This window comes from Cervus canadensis, chromosome 11, assembly GCF_019320065.1.
Source record: "Cervus canadensis isolate Bull #8, Minnesota chromosome 11, ASM1932006v1, whole genome shotgun sequence".
Taxonomy (NCBI): domain Eukaryota; kingdom Metazoa; phylum Chordata; class Mammalia; order Artiodactyla; family Cervidae; genus Cervus; species Cervus canadensis.
In genome coordinates this window covers 174,833-184,460 of record NC_057396.1, presented here as the reverse complement: position 1 = coordinate 184,460, position 9,628 = coordinate 174,833, and the positions used below count along the sequence as shown (strand labels likewise).

Genomic DNA, 9,628 nt, shown 5'->3' with positions numbered 1-9,628 from the left:
TTGGTAACCATAAATTTGTTTTCTATGTCTGTGAGTCTGTTTCTGTTCTGTAAATAAGTTCATTTTTATAATATTTTAGAGTCCACATATAAGTGATGTAATGTTTGCTTTTCCCCAGGTACACAGTGTTACAATTGAATAGAATTGTGGGACAATGAGCTAGTGTTGGAGAACTGTTTGGTGGCATGGAAAAAACTACACACGCACGTTGAAGCTGGGTCCAGAATCAGTAAGGTCACATTATGCTGCTTCACCATGGTATAAGAACCTTAAAATAATATACTCCGATTTCTCCCCTTCAATTTCTTCCCCAAGTATATAGCCTTTATACTATTGTTGTCAAACATTTTACTTTTGTATATATTACAAACCCCACATTACATTTATTATTGTTTAAACAACTGATGCTCTTTTAAAGAAGTGTGAATAGTTTTAAAGTTCTTGCATATTTACTTATGTAGTTAATCTTTCCAAAGTTCCACATTCCTTTGTATAGACCTATATTTTGATTTATTATTTTCCTTCTGCTTGTTTAATATTTTGTATTGTGTAGATCTGCTAGTGATGAATGCTTTCAGACATTTTATATCTAAAAAGTCTAATTTGTCTTCATTTTACTTTTTTTTTTTTCCAGTGGGTTTTGTCTTCATTTTAAAAGGATGTTATATTAGTTTTCTAGGGCCGCCATAACAAAATAACTGGACTGGTGTCTGAAACAGCAGAAATTCATTTTCCCTCAATTCTAGAGGGCAGCAGTCCAACATGAAGGTGTTAGGTTTCTCCTGAGGCCTCTCTCGGCATTTTCACTTTTGTAACATAGCTGACTACCATACTGCATCAGTGTCCTGATTTCTTTTCTTTTTAGGACAGCAATTATATTGGATTAGGGTCTGCTACCTAGTAGGCAAAGCATTGGTGGTTCAGTGGTAGAATTCCTGCCTTCCACGCAGGAGACCTGGGTTTGATTCCTGGCCAGTGTATAATGCCTAACTACTTTGGGGCTTCCCTGGTAGCTCAACTGGTAAAGAATCCGCCTGCAATGTGGGAGACCTGGGTTCGATCCCTGGGTTGGGAAGATCCCCTGGAGGAGGGCATGGTAACCCCCTCCAGTATTCTTGCCTGGAGAATCCCATGAATAGAGGAGCCTGGTGGGCTACAGAGCAAGGGGTCACAAAGAGCAACTAAGCACAACACAGGGTCTATTCAGATGACCTCAGTTTGTTTTAATCATATCTGGTCTCTACATACAATGATATTTTGAGCTACTGGGGGTTATAACTTTGAATTTGTGGGGTTGGGGCATGCACATGCATGCTCATTCGATTCAGTCCTGTCCAACTCTATGCAACACTATGGACAGTAACCCGCCAGGCTTCTCTGTCCACGGGATTCTCCAGGCAAGAATACTGGAGTACATTCTTGTGCCCTCCTCCAGGGGATCTTCCGGACCCAAAGATCAAAGCCGGGTCTCCTGCACTGCAGGTGGATTCTTTACTGCTGAGCCACCGGAAAGCCTAAAGGGCGAGTATAAGTCAACCCAAACCAGATTTTTTTTTGTAAGTGTGGAACTGTGTCATTGTTTAGCTGCTAAGTCATGTCCAACTCTTTTGCAATCCCATGGACTATATAGCCTGCCAGGCTCTTCTGTCCATGGGATTTCCCAGGCAAGAATACTGGAGTGGTTTGCCATTCCCTTCTCCAGGGGATCTTTCCAACCAGGGATTGAACCCGTTTCCTGCACTGTAGGTGGATTCTTTATGCCTGTGCCACCTGGGAAGTCCTACAAAATTGTAGGTTGACAGTTTTCTTTCAGTTCTTTAAAGATGTTGCTCCACTATCATCTCTCTGCATTGTTTCCAATGAGAAATATGCTGTCATCTTTAATTTTGTTCTTCTGAATATATTGAATCTCTTTTCCTCTGGCTGTTAAAATTTTCTCTTTATACAAGATTTTAAGCAATTTTATTATGATTTGCTTTGGTGTTATCTTCATGTTTCTTGTGTTGGGGATTCATTGAGTTTCTTGGATCTAAGGGTTTATTACTTTAGTCTGAAGCAGAAGTAATCTTCTTTTAGGACTCTTCATAGAAATAGAATTGTGGCTCAAAGACTTGAAAATTTTAAAATTTGATGCTTTTTACCAATTTGTCACCCGTAAAGTATCAACCAACTTATATCCCCAACAGCAAACATATCATATTTCTAAAAATTTTATTTAATTGGAGGATAATTGCTTTACAAAGTTGTGTTGGTTTCTGCTGTACAACGATGTGAATCAGTTATATATATATATCTTCCCTGTAGAGCCTCCCTCCCCCTCCTATCCCAACACGCTTCATATTCTTTTTCATTATCAATCCAATTGGTTAAAAAGTTCTCATTGTTTCAATCCCCCTCCTATCCCAACCCTCTTCATATTCTTTTTAATTTTAAACCCAATTGGTTCTCATTGTTTCAATTTACATTTCTTTGATTACCCATAGAATCAAAACTTTGTTCATGTTTATTGACAATTTTTCTTCACTCTTTCAGTCATTTGAACTTCTACTATACACCAGGAAATGTTTTATGTGCTGGGGATACTGCAATACACTAGGGTCATGAAGCCTGCCTTCTAATGAGAGTTGGGGGAGATAGAGCACACACATATACACACACACCCAAAGTTTCAGATTGACACAAGCTATAAAAAATAAGACAAGATGATGTGATGAAGAATGACTTGGTATGGGGACTTTCCTAAGTTGGGTAATTGCTGAAGGTTTTTCTGAAGATGTGATATTTAAGCTATAACCCAAATTATGAGAAAGAAGTAGGCATGCAAAGATATGGGACAAAAACAGGAAATAGCAAGTGTAAATGGTGTAAGGTAGGGATGAGTTTTAGCTCATTTGAGGGCTAGAAGAACCCTCATGTGGCTAGACAGTGGTTAGCAGGAGAGAAAGCTTTAGGATCTGAACTCAGAGAGCTAGGCAATGAAGATTCATAGAACCTATAAAGCCATAGTAAGGAGTTTATAGTTTATTTTAAATGTGAATTACCTATACAAGCCCTTTGCCCATATTTCAATTGGAGTGGTCATATTTTTAAACTAATTTTTTAAGATTCTTGTTATATTAGAAATGGTAACATCTATGGGTATTCGTTGCAGATACTTACCTCTATTTTTCATGTCTTTTAATTTTGTGTACAGTGTTTTTAAAATCCCTTTTTTATTTTGCTTTTTAAAAATATTAGTAAATCTATAAGTCTTACTTTACTGCTACTGGTTTCAGAAAGTTCTTCCACCAAAACTATTAAAATGCTCACTCAAATTTTCATCTTACTCATTTCTTTCACACATCAATTTTTCAGTTATTTTTAAAACTCTCATATCCGAGACAAATATTTCTGCCTCACCTCTGAGCCTCCCAGGAGGAACAAGGCTGAGAAATGGGTTGCAACTGGGTGATATAATACCTCTTACATAATAATGAATACATAGCTAACATGTATTATTTAATGCCTTGCTGTGGCTATTGATGTTCTCAAAGGGGAAAAAACCCACATTTTACTTATGTCCACAGATGATTAACTCCAAACTCAGCCACTGATGAGAAATGGGTCCTTCTGTCTGCGTCTCTTTTTCCCCATGGATGATGTGGCTTCCTGGAGCTCTCTGCTGAGGTACCAGGATCCACCTCACGGAAAGCTGCTCTTTCCTTCCAAAGTTCACCCTTGGATCAAATAAATCAGAGCCTGGGACTTCCCTGGTGGTCCAGTGGTAAAGAATCCGCCTGCCAAAGAAGGGGCCACGGGTTCGATCCCTGGTCCAGGAAGATTCCTCATGCTGCAAGGCGACTAAGTGCCACAGCTACTAACCCTGCACCCTGGAGCCCATGAACTGCAACTAGAGAAGCCCGTGCGCCCTGGAGCCCATGCTCCACAACAAGAGAAGCTATGGCAATGAGAGTTGCATGTTCCACAACATAAAGAGTAGCCCCCACTGCTGCAACCAGAGAAAGCCCACACACAAAGACCCTAAATGCAGTGCAGCCATAAATAAATACATAAAATTAAAAAAAATTAAAAAAACAAAAGCAACAACAAAAAAGATATCAGAGCCTGGTAAGTTCTTCTGCAAAGTAGGAGTCAGAGTACCTGAGCCCAGCAGTTTCACAGCCAGTGGCATCTCTGTGGACAGATGTAGAGCTCAGAAAGGGCCAGGTGCCAGCTGCTGGTGGGTCATGGCTGGTGCCAACTCTTAGACTCTCTATTCATGAAATGTCCTGACCCTGAAAACAACTCTATCTCAGTTTTTTGAATCTCACGCTCTGGAAAGTTTCTACTGACCATATGGCTAAGGATACATAAACCACCTGGGCTGGAATTTGGAGAGCAGGATACGCAGAGCAGCTGCCCCGGCTTCATGCTTCTGCCAGAATGCTCCCACTGGCCCAGGGTGTGTGCTTCTAAACTCCTAGCAGGTGGCAAGGAGTTTGAATCAATCAAGTAAGTTGAATCTTACTTGATTCAATGGTTTATATTTGAAGCATTTTAATTCTGAAATCGTTTTCTCCCATTTTCTCTCTTCTCCTTCTGTTTCAATGACAAAAGCATCCCACTTCTTCCCAAGGTCAATTCTTATGCTTATACCCTAGTTCACCCATCCCCCTTGAACTCGTCCCTTGGGTTCTTCTGTCCTCTCTTAAGTTTACCTCCATTAGCACTTTTCATCTTACAAACATGCTCTCCAGTCTTTGGAATAGCCTCTCAAGCTGCCTATTCCTTTAAAGTATCACCTAAATTAGCCACTTCCCCCAATCCTCTCTGAGTCCTTTCTATGTTTCCTTTCTAACAATTGTCTGATTTGTAGTTATTTAAATTTGTATTGTTTACTCATAGTTTTATTGTGTTCCCTCATTACTATATAAGTTCTCTAAGTATCAGAAATATGTCTGCCCTGCTCATAATTGTATCTACGGAAATAAATGAAAACCAATCACATGAGAACAGCCAAAAGCCATTTATTAAGAGCTTGCAAGGGAGTCAGCCACCATCCTTTGAATTTTGGCAGAGCCTCAAAGGCAAGCAGAGGACTGGAAAAAATAGAAGGCTTCAGGTATGCCCTGATTGGAGGCTCTTAGCATGGGGCTGCGGTGGGCAAGCTAACTAGATGTGAGGCACTGTATGCGACTGGTTAGAAAAGACTCTGGCTTTCACTGGTGAGTCCTAAGAGGGCAACAGGAGCCAAAAGAAGAGAAACTATCAGTAATTAATTAAGTCCTGGCCATTTAGGGGTGATTGTTAAGAGGGATTATTATTTGGCTTCCTAGACTATTGAAAGTAGTTTGATTTTTTGAACTGGTTATTGCAGATAGTAGGTTGGCTTCCTGGGCTGGTTGTTACATTGCCTGTAACACTGCCCCACAGCCTATAAAAACCAGCACAGGAGGCCAACCTATTATCTGCAATTCAGTTCAGTTCAGTTCAGTTGCTCAGTCACGTCCGACTCTTTGCAACTCTATGGACTGCAGCACGCCATGCCTCCCTGTCCATCACCAACTCCCGGAGTTTACTCAAACTCATGTCCATTGAGTTGGTGATGCCATCCAACCATCTCATCTTCTATCATCCCCTTCTCCTGCCTTCAACCTTTCCCAGCATCAGATTCTTTTCAAATGAGTCAGCTCTTTGCATCAGGTGGCCAAAGTATTGGAGTTTCAGTTTCAACTTCAGTCCTTCCAATGAATATTCAGGACTGATTTCCTTTAGGATGGACTGGTTGGATCTCCTTGCAGTCCAAGGGACTCTCAAGTGTTTTCTCCAACAACACAGTTCAAAAGCATCAATTTTTCGGCGCTCAGTTTTCTTTATAGTCTAAGTTTCACATTCACACATGACTACTGGAAAAAGTACCTGCAATAACTAGTTCAAAAAGTCAAACTACTGTGGCTCAACTGGTAAAGAATCTGCCTGCAATGCAGAAGACCTGAGTTTGATCCCTGGGTTGGGAAGATCTCCTGGAGAAGGGAAAGGCTACCTACTCCAGTATTCTGGTCTAGAGAATTCCATGGACTGTATAGTCCATGGGGTTGCAAAAAGTTGGACACAACAGAGTGACTTTCACTTTCACACTAGTCATATTCATTGAAGGGACTGATACTGAAGCAAGAACTCCAATACTTTGGCCACCTGATGTGAAGAACTGACTCTTTAGAAATGACCCTGATGCTGGGAAAGATTGAAGGCAGGAGGAGAAGGGGATGACAGAGGATGAGATGGTTGGATGCCATCACCGACTCAATGGATATGAGTTTGAGCAAGCTCTGGGAGTTGGTGAAGGGCAGGGAAGTGAAAAGTTGTTGCTGAATCATGCAAAGACCCTGGGGTTCTTGGCCCCAGAGGAGAAGATTCAATCTGGGACCAGAGATGAGGCTGGATTGCTAGGAGCTTTTGTGTAATAAAGTTTCATTAAAGTATAAAGGAGATAGAGAAAGCTTCTGACATAGACATCAGAAGGGAGTAGAAAGAGTACCCCCTTACTAGTCTTAGCACTGGAATTATATACTCTCAAATTAGTTATTACAGTGAATCAAAAGAATGTCTGGAGGTTGTAAAGAACCTCACCAGACCTAGTCTCATAATTTACAATTTGAGATAACAAAATTAGCCAGAAGGCTTTTTCTAGAGACTGTCCTCAAGCAGGATACATTATTGTTAAATAATCCTAAGGAATGTAGAGGGGGAAAAAAAAGTTTTTCCTTTCTTCCTCCTTGAGAATTCCAGACCCCTCTCTCCTTGGGGACCCCTGGACTTCTTATCAACCTGACTAGGAATTGACTCTCTCAGAAGCTTGGCGTGCTGCAGTCCATGGGGTTGCAAAGAGTCAGACACAACTGAGTGACCGAACTGAACTGAGTCATTGTTCATTTGTGTATTCAGTCATTCAGTTCCCAGGAACAGCACAGTGTCTAGCTCAGACAATAGTTACTTATGATATAGTTAATGTATGGATGGCAACTCAGAACTTGACATTGCCCCTCTGAGAAATAGTTCTTTGCATTTCTCTCCTACACCTAGCTTCTGCTGATTGTCCCTTCACTAACCTCTATTTGTAAGCAGCTTTTTGCAGGAAAACACCCTCAACAGAAAAATTCCTTTTCTTGTTATTTCAGCAAAGCTACATTGTAACTAACTTTAAAAAATTAACTAATTTTAATTGGAGGCTAATTACTTTACAATATTATGGTGGTTTTTACCATACATCAGTATGAATCAGCCACAAGTGTACATGTGTCCCCCATCCTGAACCCACCCCCCCCCCCACTTCCCTCCCCATCCCATCCCCTGGGTTGTTCCAGTGCACCGACTTTGAGCGCTCTGCTTCATGCATCAAACTTGTACTGGTCATCTATTTTACATAATATACATGTTTCAGTGCTATTCTCTCAAATCATTCCACCCTCGCCTTCTCCCACATAGTCCAAAAGTCTGTTCTTTACATCGGTGTCTCTTTTCAGTTCAGTTCAGTTCAGTTGTGTCCAACTCTTTGCGACCCCGTGGACTGCAGCATGCCAGGCTTCCCTGTTCATCAGCAACTCCTAGAGTTTACTCAAACTCATGACCGTTGAGTTGGTGATGCCATCCAACCATCTCATCCTCTGTCATCCCCTTCTCCTCCTGCCTTCAATCTTTCCCAGCATTGGGGTCTTTTCCAATGAGTCAGTTCTTCACATTAGGTGGCCAAAGTATTGGAGTTTCAGCTTCAGCATCAGGCCTTCCAATGAATATTCAGGATTGATTTCCTTTAGGATGGACTGGTTGGATCTCTTTGCAGTCCAAGGGATTCTCAAGAATCTTCTCCAACACCACAGTTCAAAAACATCAGTTCTTCAGTGCCCAGCTTTCTTTATAGTCCAACTCTCACATCCACACATGACTATTGGAAAAACCATAGCTTTGACTAGATGGACCTTTATTGGCAAAGTAATGTCTCTGCTTTTTAATATGCTCTCTAGGTTGGTCATAACTTTTCTTCCAAGGAGTAAGCCTCTTTTGATTTCATGGCCGCAGTCACCATCTGCAGTGATTTTGGAGCCCAAGAAAATAAAGTCTGTCACTTTCCACTGTTTCACCTTCTATTTGCCATGAAGTGATAGGACCAGATGCCATGATCTTACTTTTCTGAATGTTGAGCTTTAAGCCAACTTTTTCACTCTCCTCTTTCACTTTCATCAAGAGGCTCTTTAGTTCTTCTTTGATTTCTGCTATTAGGGTGGTGTCATTTGCATATCTGAAGTTATTGATATTTCTCCTGGCAATCTTGATTCCAGCTTGTGCTTCCTCCAGCCCAGCGTTTCTCATGATGTTTTCTCTGCATATAAGTTAAATAAGCAAGGTGACAATATACAGCTTTGACATACTCCTTTTCCTATTTGGAACCAGTCTTTTGTTCCATGTCCAGTTCTAACTGTTGCTTCCTGACCTGCATACAAGTTTTTCAAGAGGCAGGTCAGGTGGTCCTGGTATTCTCAGCTCTTGAAGAAATTTATACAGTTTGTGGTGACCCACACAGTCAAAGGTTTTGGCATAGTCAATAAAGCAGAGATAGATGCTTGTCTGGAACTCTCTTGCTTTTTCAATGATCCAACAGATATTGGCAATTTGATCTCTGGTTCCTCTGCCTTTTCTAAATCCAGCTTGAACATCTGGAAGTTCACGGTTCACGTACTGTTGAAGCCTGACTTGGAGAATTTTGAGCATTACTTTACTAGTGTGTGAGATGAGTGCAATTGTGTGGTAGTTTGAGCATTCTTTGGGATTGCCTTTCTTCTGGATTGGAATGAAAACTGACCTTTTCCAGTCTTGTGGCCACTGCTGAGTTTTCCAAATTTGCTGGCATATCGACTGTGTCTCTTTTGCATATAGGGTCATCACGTAACTAACTTTTAAATCAGGCACTTCTCCTATACTGTTGGTGGAAATGCAAATTGACATAGCCACTATGGCGAACAGTATGGAAGTTCCTTAAGAAATAAAATAAAAAAACAGCAACTGTATGATCCAGCAAGCCTATCCCTAGGCATATATCCAGAGAAAATCATAATTTGAAAACATACCTGTACCTCAGTGTCCACTGCAGCACTAATTACAATAGCCAAGACATGGAAAAAACCACTGACAAATGAATGAATAAAGAAGATGTGATACCTATATCTAATGGAATATTACTCAACCACAGAGTGAAATAACATCATTGGCAGCAATATGGATAGACCTAGAAATTATCATGCTAAGTGAAGTAAGCTAGACAGAGCAAGACAAATACCATGTGATAGGACTTAGATGATGTGGAATCTAAAAAAAAAAGAAAATGATACAAATGAATGTTTATTCATTTGTATAAATGAATAAACAGAAATAAACCTACAGACATAAAAAACACTTACGGTTACCAAAGGGGGAAGTTGGGGGGGGGGTGTCGGATAAACTAGGAGTTTGGGATTAACATATACACACTACTACATATAAAATAGATAACTAATAAGGACCTACTGTGTAACATAGAGAACTATATTCAATATTTTGTAATAACCTACAAGGGAAAAGAATCTGAAAGAAAAAAAAATACATATAGATGTATGAC

General features: G+C 40.5%; 1 non-coding gene across 1 annotated transcript; it reads left to right on the top strand.

Moving 5' to 3' along the window:
- The first annotated feature begins 909 nt into the window (after positions 1-909).
- TRNAG-UCC lies at positions 910-980 on the top strand. The gene has a single exon. It is a non-coding gene; the product is annotated as a tRNA-Gly (tRNA).
- The last annotated feature ends 8,648 nt before the right edge of the window (positions 981-9,628 follow it).